Raw genomic sequence first — 13,842 nt, forward strand, 5'->3', positions numbered from 1 at the left:
GGATGAACAACATCATTCCACTGCTTCATGTCCTGGAACAGATGCTGGTAAATTTGGATGGTCAGGGGACTGGAGTTGTGGTGCCTAGATCTCACAGCCACATGAGCCCTGTGGGGGCTGAACTGGAGGAGGAGGAGGACATTTGAAAACAAGCAATGTGTAGCAAAATGGGTGTTTTTTTTATACAGGTGACAGGAAAGGAGAAGCATGAGCAGCCAGAGGAGCTATAGGGCGATGAGGAAGATGAGGCAGAGGACCCAGACACAACGTGGCAGTATGCAGTGGAGATGGAGGAAGGAAGTCCCTCCGAGTCACTTTCACAAATTGCCCAATCCATGCTCAATTGCTTGTGTAGTGACAGCTGAACAGTGATAACTTCTGGTTCTCTTGTTGGACCCTCGCTACCAGTCCAATATGGGGGCCTTTTTTACACCCGCTGAAAGGGAGGACAAACTGAACTACTATACAGACATCCTATGTAGTCAAGTCAGTTGACCGCTGCCTATCTGCACCATCAGTCATCCTCTCACAGGGCCCTCTGCGCTCACATTCCACTGCCATGGCTGCTGTGGCAGGGTGGGGGGGTAGGAGCAGTTCCAACTCCATCAGCAGCAACTTGAGTTTAGAGCCGCTGATGAGCAGCTGTTTTCACCCACATAGCGAAGAAACTACTCACCAGCAGCAGCAGCTAGACCTGGAGCAGGACCTAAACCAGCAGGTGGTGGCATACTTGGACAGTACCCTGCCACCCCACATTGAAGATCTGCTGGACTACTGGGCAGCCAAACTGCATTTGTGGCCGCAACTAGCAGAGTTTGCCCTGGAAAAGCTGTCCTGCCCGGCCAGTAGTGTGGCATCAGAGCAGGTGTTTAGTTGGGCATGGTTCATAGTTAGCCCAAGAAGAACTCGCCTGTCCACCCAAAATGTGGAGAAACTGACCTTTGTCAAGATGAATCAGGAGTGGATCAGCCAGGATTTCCACCAACCAATGCCTGATGCATCAGACTAGATCATCCATGGTGCCACACCAACACTTTAACAAAAGAGACCGGTTTCTTCTGGCTACCTGCCTTAGCTACTATTCTGATGCTGCCATCCGCCTAATGCCACATATCTGATGCCAAGTGCTCCTTCTTTCACCCACCATCTTCAGCTGGTACTCACATTGCCAACCACCTCCCAACTCTGCTACCGGGTCACTCTGTGGTCTACTGATGCTGCTGCCACCTCCTCACTATGTCACCTTGCCACTCTGTGGTCTCCGAATGCTGCTGCAACCTTCCCACTCTGTCACCGGGACACTCTGTGGTCTCCTGATGCTGCTGCCACCTCTACAATATGTCACCTTGCCACTCTGTGGTCTCCTAGTGCTGCTGTCACCTCCACCCTATATTACCTTGCCACTCTGTGGTCTCCTGATTCTGCTGTCACCTCCATACTAGGTCACCTTGCCACTCTGTGGTCTCCTCATGCTGCCGCCACCTTCACACTGTCATTGTGCCACTCTGTGGCCTCCTGATGCTGCCGCTACCTCCATGCTGTCATTGTGCCACTCTTTGGCTTTCTCCTGATGCTGCCACCACCTTCAGACTCTGTAATTGGGCGACTCTATGGTCTTCTCATGCTGTTCAGCCTGGCTGACATCATCATTTGTTTGACCCTTCTTCTGATCTGTCAAAAGGAAGGACAAATGAGACTCACAACAGATCCTGTTTGTGTAGCAGCTGTAAGGTCTTTATGGTTCCACCCGAATTCTCTTGTGATAGCCAAAAGCAAGAGTGGGTACAAAACATAGAAGACATGCAAATATTACATTCACGTGAGATCTCTGTTTTAGATACTCCTTATTTTTTTGGCATTAGCAATACTAATGGGTTACTAACCAAATGCTGACCGAGTGAATGCGGACGCTTAACAGACAGGATCCGTTTTTGGGGGGTTATTGTTCTGATGGATCAGAGGAAGGGCATAATAATCAGTGACATCAACACAAACTTACTGCTGACACCTTTTGAAGACCAGAATAGGACATGTTCTGTCTTTACTGGAACTGACATACGGATGTAAAAAACACACTGATGACGTCCCTGTGCTTTCCACATCCGTGTGTCAGTGCTGCGAAAGATAGAACATGTCCTATTCTGGTCCTCATAATGCAGATCTAAAACCCATAGAACTCAATAGGACTGCAAGAAAATGGGAATCGCACATGGACAGTAACCTTATTTAGTGTATCTGTGACTTGCAGACCGCAAAAAAAGCCCTATCACTGATACTCAGTGCCCATAACCATAATAATGACATCCACAGTGGCCCCATAACAATGACATCCACAGTGCCCCCATAACAGTGATATCCACAGTGCCCCCATAACAGTGATATCCACAGTGCCCCCATAACAGTGACTTCCACAGTGCCCCCATAACAGTGACATCCACAGTGCCCCATAACAGTGACATCCACAGTGCCCCATAACAGTGACATCCACAGTGCCCCCATAACAGTGACATCCACAGTGCCCCCATAATAATGACATCCACAGTGCCCCCATAACAATGACATTCACAGTGCCCCATAACGGTGACATCCACAGTGCCTCCATAACAGTGACATACACTGTGCCCCATAACAGTGACATCCAGTGCCCATAGTGCCATTCAATGCCCCCTGTTTGTCAGCCAGTGCCCCCTTATGCTATCCAGTGCCCCCTTGTGCCATCCAGTACCCCCACTATCCCATGCAGTGCCCCCTTTTTTGCCATCAATAGCCCCATGTGTCATCCACTGTGCCCCAGTGAAATCCAGTGCCCCCATGTGCCATCCTCATTACTCCAGAGTGCCATCCACAATTCCACAGTGCCGCTCCACCCTCCCTCATCCCAATTTGTCAGTGAATGCACCAAGTGAGATCCGCAACATAGCAATCAGCCTCTGTGGCTGATCGCTATGCTGTCACTCCTGCATAGCGCTTACATCGCGCTTTATTCACATAGAAGCCTGTACATTGCAGAGAGCGGCCGGTGGTCCTGAACATGCGCACTAGCATTCAGCCTAGTGTGCGGTGAAGACTGACGACTGACGCTGTCTCCAGCAGGAGGCGGTGACGTCACTCGTTACGATCCGTCTCCTGCTGGAGAAAGGAAACAAGATAAGAAGATAAGAAGATGGACTTCGTCCGTAAGCAAAGAAAAGCCATCTGGAGGGACCACATGACCGGGAGCAGATCTCAGGAACGGCTGCACTGTGGAAGGTAAGAATGTGAGCAATAATCTTTCCTCCACAGGTAAGATTTTTAAAGGAAAAAAAGGTTAAGCCCAGAGAACCCCTTTAACTAAACATACATTTATTAAGATCAGAGTTTTAGACGCTGGTCTTAAAAAGCCCTACAGTTGGCGGTGGATCCTCCGAAGTTCTGTTGAGGCGCCGATTATAAATGTAACTTTAAATGTAACATTTAGACCATCTTCTACGCCTAAACCAGGCGTAGAAAATGATGAATGAGATGGACCTCCCGGCCCGCTCCCATCCCTGCCGCGGCCACTTTTTTAGACATAACATGAGCAGGGAAGAAGTCACAGATTCTGCTGCACCATGGCATGCAACAGAATATGTGCCAGATATATGCCACAAAAGTGGCGCATATCTGGTCATAAATGACTCCCACAGTATTTGCAGGCAAAAAAGCCACTTTTTGTGCTTCATGGCAGTTTTTGAATTCTGCTGCTATTTCTTGTGCTTTATATATACTGTATATAGTAACTGGTTATTTTTCATATGTAGCCAGTTATTACTGACCAAGTGTCCCCACTTATAAAGTGCAGGGATCCCCCCCACAATGTTTTGACCTAAATCAGGCTGTGATAAACAGGGAGTAAGCATGAGCAGAGAGAGCACATATGATATGAAGCCTGAGGGATATCACAGTTCTGTGAACTCTGTATTAGTTTTATTATTTGCCATTTACATATTTTGTCACATTGGTCTTTGTTTTCTCACCTATTATTCATTTAAGTATGACTTGGCAAACAAAAATGAACTGTGTCACATCATGCCTTTATACACCACCTTCTCATCACGCTCCCTCAAGGCTCTCTCCTGGGACCCTTACTTTCTCTATTTATACATTTGGCTTAGGACAGCTGATAGAGTCCAATGGCTTCCAATACCACCTCTATGCATATGACTAGGGTTGAGCGAATCGTAGTATCAGAAGTGGACTTCGATCAGAATTTCAGGGAAAATTTTCTCGTGCTTTGTGGTAACTAATACATTTTCCCTGAAATGGCATTAACAAAAAACCTCATCCATTAGAACGTATAGAGCCCCCTGCAGCCATCTTGTTTGAAGATCCAGAGCAAATTCTTGGACGCGGTAATGTATGTATCGTAACGTCACCACGTCGGCCATCATGCACCGCGCAAGATTTCATACAGGATCTTCAATAAAGTTGCTGCAGCCTCTTCACGCTCAAATGGATAAGGTTGAGTTTTTATTTTTTTAACCACTCAAAGCCCTAATTTTTAATCTCAGCGATGAACACAGCATCTGATGGGTTAAATGATGGGGGGCAGCTCAATCCCCCGTCATTGCGCCCGCTACTTAAAAAGAAATATGCTTCATGACAAAGTAATTAATCACAAAGCAAAGCAGCCAAATCCATTTTTTTAAAACTTTGCTCAACACTAGTTATGACACTCAAATCTACCTCTGTGGCCTAGATGTCTCTTCCCTGTTCTCCAGAATCCCAGCGTGTCTATCAGCTATATCTTCATTTTTCTCCTCCTGCTTTCTAAAACTCAACATGGAGAAACAGAATTCATCATCTTTCCCCATTGTCAATGAGCCCCAGTTAACAGCACCACGCTTTCTCCAGTCTTGCAGGTCCACTATATGGGGATAACATTTGAATATGTCTTGTCCTACAAGCCACACAAGAATATTGCTACCCCTATTCATGCCTTCCTTAGCCCCTGAGTCAACCAAAAATGCTAGTTCACGCCCTTGTCATCTCCCACCTGGACTACTTGAACATCCTCCTCTGTGGCCTCTCTACTCTGCCCGGTTAACCCATATCTCCCCTTGTTTATCCTCTGCCAGTGAATTCACTGTCTCCTCATTACCCAGTGAATATAGTTTAAAATACTAACTACAGATAAGGCCGTACACAGTCCCCTCCTTACACCGCTGACTTACTTTCCCAATACATCCCCAAACATAACTGCAGCACCCCTGACCTGGAGGTATCTGCAACTGCATTGTAAATCCTAGAGCAGGGAGTACATTGACATTTGGACATTTGTGGACATTTTCCTATACCCCTATGAAAAGATAAAACTTCTTACTTTATTTCTCTTAAAAGGGTTAACTTATACTGTTTAATACTGTGTACCTGTATTTTATATGTTGTGATATATATCCTGTTCATTGTCAATGTATTTATATGGCTCTGTGGAAAGGTTTAATGAATACTGAGAGACTGTTAGGGCTTTGATTGAGAAGCTGGTAATTTTCTATAGCTGCCATAGGGTTTAAAGAAGACCATGTTTTGGAGGGAAAAACCCAGACTTGTTTACCAGCATGTTTTGGAGGGAAAAACCCCAGACTTGTTTACCACCAAAAGCAAACAGCCTAGCCTTTTAAATGTCTGGTTTTAGCTATGTTGTTATGTCTGGAAATGTGGTTTTGTCTGTAAAACCTGCTGTGTCATTGCCATTGAGTATTATTGAAGCTTTAATGTAAGTCTATACCAGACGGGAGCTGAAACATTGTATCTGTTTGTGCTGAGTTTCTCCACTCCACCCCTCCCACTAGAATGTTCTAGTCTAGCAAAAACTATATATAAGGAGAGTAGTCAGAGCCCCTATTGTGCTGCAGTTAGGGACCATTGCTTGGAGGGGAGACTCATGCCAGCCTGCATGAGTGACCTGGAGAAGACACTGAGTTGGGGATGCTGAGCCACAGACCATGGGTCACAGCCCTGTGACCAAGGAACTACCTGGACTAATGAGCTACAGACCATGGGCCCTTGACCAGGATGCCAGCCTTCTGAGAGAGAGAGGGACAACTAGCTTAGGCCTTTCTTCAACATCGAACCCTTCTTCTGCCAGGGAGGAGACTCTGCCAGACAACTGAGTGACGAGAAGAAGACACTGAGACAGAGATATGCTGCCACAGACCCTGGATCACGAGCCTTGGACCAGGGTACCAGCCTTCTGAAGAGAAAGAGGGACAGCTAGCTCAGGCCTTTCCTCAGCATCAAACCATTCTTCTGCCAGGGAGGAGACTGGAAAAGCCAGCCCAATGCCTCGCCTATATTGTTTTGTACCTGAATTCCTCCAATAAAGAAGCACCCTGGTTTACTGCAGATCCTGACTCTCTGGACCTATTTCCCATTGGGGTTCACTACGCCTTACCATCCCCTCCGGAGTGCAGCAACACGTGGTGACACCTCGACGGTGTGTCCGGGGGACCCAGCGTAGTGTTGGGGCCACCCCAAACCTGGCCACTGCATGTATTTTATGTTATCTGACTGTGCCTTCTATTAAAGGATAAGGTTGGCAAAAGGTTGGCAGGAACAGGGCTAGTTGCTCCCCTCTTGGTAGGAGTGGGCTGGTCTTGTTGACAGGAAGGTGAGTTCCCATGCAAACACAGAGATCCTATAAAAGGATTCTCCATTGAGATCAACTCGAGTGAGCCTCGAGAACATACTTGAGAGACCAGACAATAGAGTGAACAGCTGAAAACCTGCATAATAGACACCACACTAAGGTAAAGAATTATGCAGTGGTGTAGCGTGGGTTGCCAGCACCTGGGGCAAGCCAAAAATTGTGCCCCCCACCCAGGGCACGCTCCTTTAAAATATGGTAGTAGATCACTAGCAGTCCTATGTAACACCACAGTTAACAGTGATAACTCTCAGTGTACAGATAATGTAGTAGATGGGTGTGAGGCCCCAGAATTCAGAACACACACAGTGTAACCTGAAGTCTGGGGCCAGGATTTGGCAGGGTGGGCCATATTCTCAATCTCCTCCCCCAACCCTACCGTGAAACAGATATATGCATGGACATGATTATTACAGTAGAATACCGCACCATACCTGTTACATACAGTGACGTCTCCTGTGATGTAGACTTTTCTCAATGTCTTCATTCAGAGATTAGACCGCCATGATACCTTCTTTCAGCCGCTTCTCGTCTCTGCAGAGTTTCACAGAAAAAACACCTTACTATCATCCTCTCCTTCCTGGTGTCTCAACACTGTCAACCTGCTGCCCCCCAATAATGTGCTAGAGCCATACAGATAGTCCCCCATTCCCCATAATATTATTCCCCCTGTATATTATAATGGATCCCTCTTTATTATTAATGTAATGGCCCCTCTTTATTATTGATGTCATGTCCCCCTCTTTATTATTAATGTAATGGCTCCTCTTTATTATTAATGCAATGGCCCCTCTTTATTATTAATATAATGACCCCCTCTTTATTATTAATGTAATGACCCCCTCTTTATTATTAATGTAATGGCCCCCTTTTATTATTAATGTGATGGCCCCTCTTAAATAACAAATAGGGGGCTATTATATTAATAATATAGAGTGGCCATTATAATAATATGCCGCATCATCACGTCATCTCACAAGATCCGATGCAGGAGATCACAGTGAGGTAATCGATTCGTGACCGAGTCCTGCGTCGCTCTACTTGTTTCAATGATACACTAATGTGTTGATCTATCTAATTATCTATCTCATATCTATCTATATATCTATCTATCTAATTATTTATCTATCTCACATCTATCTATATATCTATCTATTTGTGGTCATGGCTACGGCCAAGAGGTATCCGAAGAACCCTAGGGAGAAAACAACGGGAACAACCTAACCCAGCTAGGCGTGTCTTAGCTGACCTGACTAAATGGCTTGTTGTGTGCCCTAAGCCATGATCGTGGGTAGGCCTATAAGTGGGCATACCCTGTGGAAATGAGAAGATAAGGAAGGGAGGGTGGGGCACCTGAAAACACACACCTGTGAGTGAGGGTGTGGCTCGTATATGAAGAGCCTCCGCCCCTCCCACAAATGCAGGCTGACTAATCAGCCTTACCAACTTGTGGTCATGGCTACGGCCAAGAGGTATCCGAAGAACCCTAGGGAGAAAACAACGGGAACAACCTAACCCAGCTAGGCGTGTCTTAGCTGACCTGACTAAATGGCTCGTTGTGTGCCCTAAGCCATGATCGTGGGTAGGCCTATAAGTGGGCAAAAACCAAGCCAAGTAGGGTAGAAAAGGAATTTGAATGGCATGTACAAACTAATCCCCAAGCCAACTGCCAGGCATCCGGGATCTAGAGCGAAAATTCGGGGTATGTGAGGCAAGACCAGTAGGAAACCTACAACCCATCTTGTGGATGACAAGGCCAGAGACATGATGCTCAATATTGCGGATACTGCACCAAAGCGGAATGGAGGACCGAGAATACGTTGTGAAATGGATCATAAACCAACTGAAACTTGTAAAGTTTGGTTCTAGTGCGAGTACTGGCAATGCCCTAGCGTCAGGAGATTGTGGGACCAAAGCCTAACTGCATAGACTATGCAGGAATGAGGGCCAAAAAGAACCATGTAGATAGGAAGAGAATCCTTGAATAGTTACCCAGACAACAGCTATCTGCGCTTTGTTCTACTTTGCGCCCCTGAGAATTGTTTTTTACGCTTGAGACGTGAAGACCGACCTACTATCTGAATCTTCTACCGTGAGAAAATGCTGGACCTTGTCCAAAATCTGATTCAACGTGGTTGTAGGGAGTCGGAGGTTAGTGGGGCAAGAAGCTATGAAGCCATAATATACAAGATTCTGTCTATGTCCTCCCATGAGTGAGGGAATGCAATGCAATGAAGCTACTGGCGAAAATGAATTCCTGGTCGTGGTAAAAAGGCAAAGACTTTGCGTGGGGACCTGGTTGACAAGATATGATCGACTACGATCAGAGACTGAAATGCTAGAGCGAATTGCCCTACTTGTTCTTCCTCTGGCAGGACCTGAACGAAAGCATGAACAATTAAAGAAAGACTAAATATCTGCATAAGACATGACATAAAGCGATCAACATGGATTATTAGGAAATTAGGGAAGCAGGTATGTATGCGATACATAGGGGCCAAATCAGCCTAGATGCACAGATGGACAACCAACCAATCAGCCCAGCAGGACTGAAAACAGTCGTCGGGCCCCCGAAGCCATGGGGCCGAAGCAGGTCGTCGGGTCCCCGAAGTCATGGGGCCGAAGCAGGTCGTCGGGCCCCCGAAGCCATGGGGCCAAAGCAGTCATCGGGCCCCCGAAGCCATGGATCAACATGGAGGGATCAACATGGATTATTAGGAAATTAGTGAAGCAGGTATGTGTGCGATACATAGGGGCCAAATCAGCCTAGATGCACAGATGGACAACCAACCAGGCAATCAGCCCAGCAGGTTTGAAAACAGTCGTCGGGCCCCCGAAGCCATGGGGCCGAAGCAGTCGTCGGGCCCCCGAAGCCATGGGGCCGAAGCAGTCGTCGGGCCCCCGAAGCCATGGGGCCGAAGCAGTCGTCGGGCCCCCGAAGCCATGGGGCCGAAGCAGTCGTCGGGCCCCCGAAGCCATGGGGCCGAAGCAGTCGTCGGGCCCCTGAAGCCATGGGGACGATTTTTAAAAAAAAAGAATTATAACTATGAAAAGTGACATGAATAAGGTGCACATGAATTAAACCATGAGCCTGACCGATGTGGCAGGCGATACCCAAGATAAACTACGTGGCCTGAATAACATGCAAGGCGAAATATCATTAGGAACGAGACCTGACCGACGTGGAAGGTGACCCCAATAGTTCAACTGCATGACCTGAAAAGACGAAGGGAAAATGGAGATAATAACGGACATTAACTAAATTTAATAACATAAGCTGGCAAGCAGGTAAAGATATGAGTCATTCAAAAGCATAGCTGCACAGGTGGACAGACAACCATTGGTCAGACCCCTGAAGCCATGGGGCTGAAGCAACCACCAGGGGCCCATGGGGCCGGGCAGCCGCCGGGATGCGAACCTTAGAATTAAGGACGGCTGGGGAAAATATTGGGCCTTAACCCAACGGGTTTAGTAAGCAACCGGGACTCGATAACCTAGAAAGACAAAGACATGGGCTCGCATAACCTCCAACAGAAACCTGGGACACTAACCAGCCTACAACCATGTCGTACCCTTAACAAACAAAACATGAAAAGCGGTCAAGAGGCCCCCGGAGCCATGAGGCCGGATCGGTCATAGGGCCCCCGAAGCCAGAGGGATGACGTTGCGGTGACGATAAGTAATTAAAACGTAAGCCGGACCTGATGGCATATGAAGCGACTTGAATGATTGGATTGGCTAGAAGGTGGCCTAAGAAACATGACTGCCAACAGGCGTTAAAAATATAGACATTAGTAATCCGAAGCACGTGCATACATAAAACACTAACCACCGCGAACCATAAATGTAAACATGAAATGCCTGGGGCATTGCAAGTTCGCTAAGAGAAGACCACTGAGGAAGGGGCGATATTAACCCCCGAAACGCGTCTGGTTTGGCCCAAGACCCCCCTAAAGATTTGCCAGCTTATTCATTGAAAAGGACTCTGATAACGATAACGCCGGAGGTATACGACCTGACACGCTGATTCCGATTAACCAACAGGAACACAGCTGAGATCACACAAGCGTCTGGATGTATGAGCGTGGAAGAAGGTATACTAAGCTCGTAGGATACCGGCTCTATTATCGAGCGGAGCGGTGTCCAGAGTGATTATTCCGAACGGTAGAGTCACTTTCTTTTACTGTGCAGCAGCACCAACACACTGCACCGGAAAAACAGCTACAAATAAGCTGACCTTGCAAGGACTTAACGAGACAGCGCTGAATTAAGTGAGTAAAGCGGGACGCCGCATTAACGCTCACCTAAGAATTAATATTCAAATTGTCCCTGTATCCAGGAATCATCTAATTTATCTCCACAAAAACGGACATACATATAGTGTATTTTATTTGTGTCATTTTATTCTATTATATATGAGATTTCCAGAGATTTTTTATTTTATTGTATATGAGATTTCCAGTGATTTTAGTCGTAATAATACCATGATGGTTTAATACTGTATATGATTATTTATCCTAGAACTGTGTACTGCCTTTTTTTAATAATTATTTTTTATCAATGTTTTAAGGTATTATACCAAAATTATTTAATAAAACATATGGTATTCCATGAATTAGAGTGCCCAGTATTTTCTTATTTGATTGTATTCTTGTTCAGAGGAAGGGCGAATCCTCATTACTGAGAGCACCTTTCCAAGCTTCACCACTCCGGTGCGTCACATACAGACGTGGACAAAATTGTTGGTACCCTTTGGTCAATGAAAGAAAAAGTCACAATGGTCACAGAAATAACTTTAATCTGACAAAAGTAATAATAAATTAAAATTCTATAAATGTTAACCAATGAAAGTCAGACATTGTTTTTCAACCATGCTTCAACAGAATTATGTAAAAAAATAAACTCATGAAACAGGCATGGACAAAAATGATGGTACCCCTAGAAAACACAGAACATAATGTGACCAAAGGGACATGTTAATTCAAGGTGTGTCCACTAATTAGCATCACAGGTGTCTACAACCTTGTAATCAGCCATTGGGCCTATATATATGGCTCCAGGTAATCACTGTGTTGTTTGGTGATATGGTGTGTACCACACTCGACATGGACCAGAGGAAGCAAAGGAAAGAGCTGTCTCAAGAGATCAGAAAGAAAATTATAGACAAGCATGTTAAAGGTAAAGGCTATAAGACCATCTCCAAGCAACTAGATGTTCCTGTGAGTACAGTTGCACATATTATTCATAAGTTTAAGATCCATGGGACTGTAGCCAACCTCCCTGGACGTGGCCGCAGGAGGAAAATTGATGACAAATCTAAGAGACGGATAATCCGAATGGTAACAAAAGAGCCTAGAAAGACTTCTAAAGAGATTCAAGGTGAACTTCATGCTCAAGGAACATCAGTGTCAGATCGCACCATCCGTCGTTGTTTGAGCCAAAGTGGACTACATGGGAGACGACCAAGGAGGACACCATTGTTGAAAACGAATCATAAAAAAGCAAGACTGGAATATGCCAAACTACATGTTGACAAGCCACAAAGCTTCTGGGAGAATGTCCTGTGGACAGATGAGACAAAAATCGAAGTTTTTGCCAAGGCACATCAGCTGTATGTTCACAGACGAAAAAATGAAGCATATCAAGAAAAGAACACTGTCCCTACTGTGAAACATGGAGGAGGCTCTGTTATGTTCTGGGGCTGCTTTGCTGCGTCTGGCACAGGGTGTCTTGAATCTGTGCAGGGTACAATGAAATCTCAAGACTATCAAGGAATTCTAGAGAGAAATGTACTAGCCAGTGTCAGAAAGCTTGGTCTCAGTCGCAGGTCATGGGTCTTGCAACAGGACAATGACCCAAAACACACCGCTAAAAACACCCAAGAATGGCTAAGAGGAAAAAATTGGACTATTCTAAAGTGGCCTTCTATGAGCCCTGACCTCAATCCTATTGAGCATCTTTGGAAGGAGCTGAAACATGCAGTCTGGAAAAGGCACCCTTCAAACCGGACACAACTGGAGCAGTTTGCTCATGAGGAGTGGGCCAAAATACCTGCTGAGAGGTGCAGATGTCTCATTGACAGTTACAGGAAGCGTTTGATTGCAGTGATTGCCTCAAAAGGTTGCGCAACAAAATATTAAGTTAGGGGTACCATCATTTTTGTCCATGCCTGTTTCATGAGTTTATTTTTTTACATAATTCTGTTGAAGCATGGTTGAAAAACAATGTCTGACTTTCATTGGTTAACATTTATAGAATTTTAATTTATTATTACTTTTGTCAGATTAAAGTTATTTCTGTGACCATTGTGACTTTTTCTTTCATTGACCAAAGGGTACCAACAATTTTGTCCACGTCTGTATTTAATTACAAAGAAAGAATCCTACCACCAGAGAAGGTAGTGTGCTAATGGCACCTGAAAACACACACCTGTGAGTGAGGGTGTGGCTCATATATGAAGAGCCTCCGCCCCTCCCACAAATGCAGGCTGACTAATCAGCCTTACCAACTTATCTCCAGGGATGAGCGAATTGAAGTCCAGAATAAATTTGATTCACCGCAAAGCCAAATTTTCTAGCACTTTGTGGTAGCAAATTTATTTAAACTGAAATAATGTAAAAAAAATAAATAATATTAATACTTAGGCTACTTTCACACTAGAGTTAAAATGTTCCGGTATTGAAATCCGTCATAGGGTCTAAATACTGGGAAAAAAACGCTTCCGTCTTGTCCCCATTCATTGTCAATGGGGACAAAACATAACTGAATAGAACAGAATGCTCCAAAATGCATTGAGTTCCGTTCACATACCGGAGAGCAAACCACTTGCTTTCCGTGATGGGATGCGGAGCAAGATGGATCCATCATGATCCACAATGCAAATCAATAGGGATAGATCCGTTTTCTAAGACACAATCTGACAGAATAGAAAACGGATCTGTTCCCCATTGACTTTCAATGGAGTTCATGACGGATCCGTCTTGGCTAGTGATGTCCCGAACTATTCGCCGGCAAACAGTTCACGGCGAACATAGCTTGTTCGCATTCGCCGCGGCGGGCGAACATATGCGATGTTCGGTCCGCCCCCTATACATCATCATTGAGCAAACTTTGACCCTGTACCTCACAGTCAGCAGACACATTCCAGCCAATCAGCAGCAGACCCTACCTCCCAGACC

Source organism: Bufo gargarizans, chromosome 2, assembly GCF_014858855.1.
Source record: "Bufo gargarizans isolate SCDJY-AF-19 chromosome 2, ASM1485885v1, whole genome shotgun sequence".
Taxonomy (NCBI): domain Eukaryota; kingdom Metazoa; phylum Chordata; class Amphibia; order Anura; family Bufonidae; genus Bufo; species Bufo gargarizans.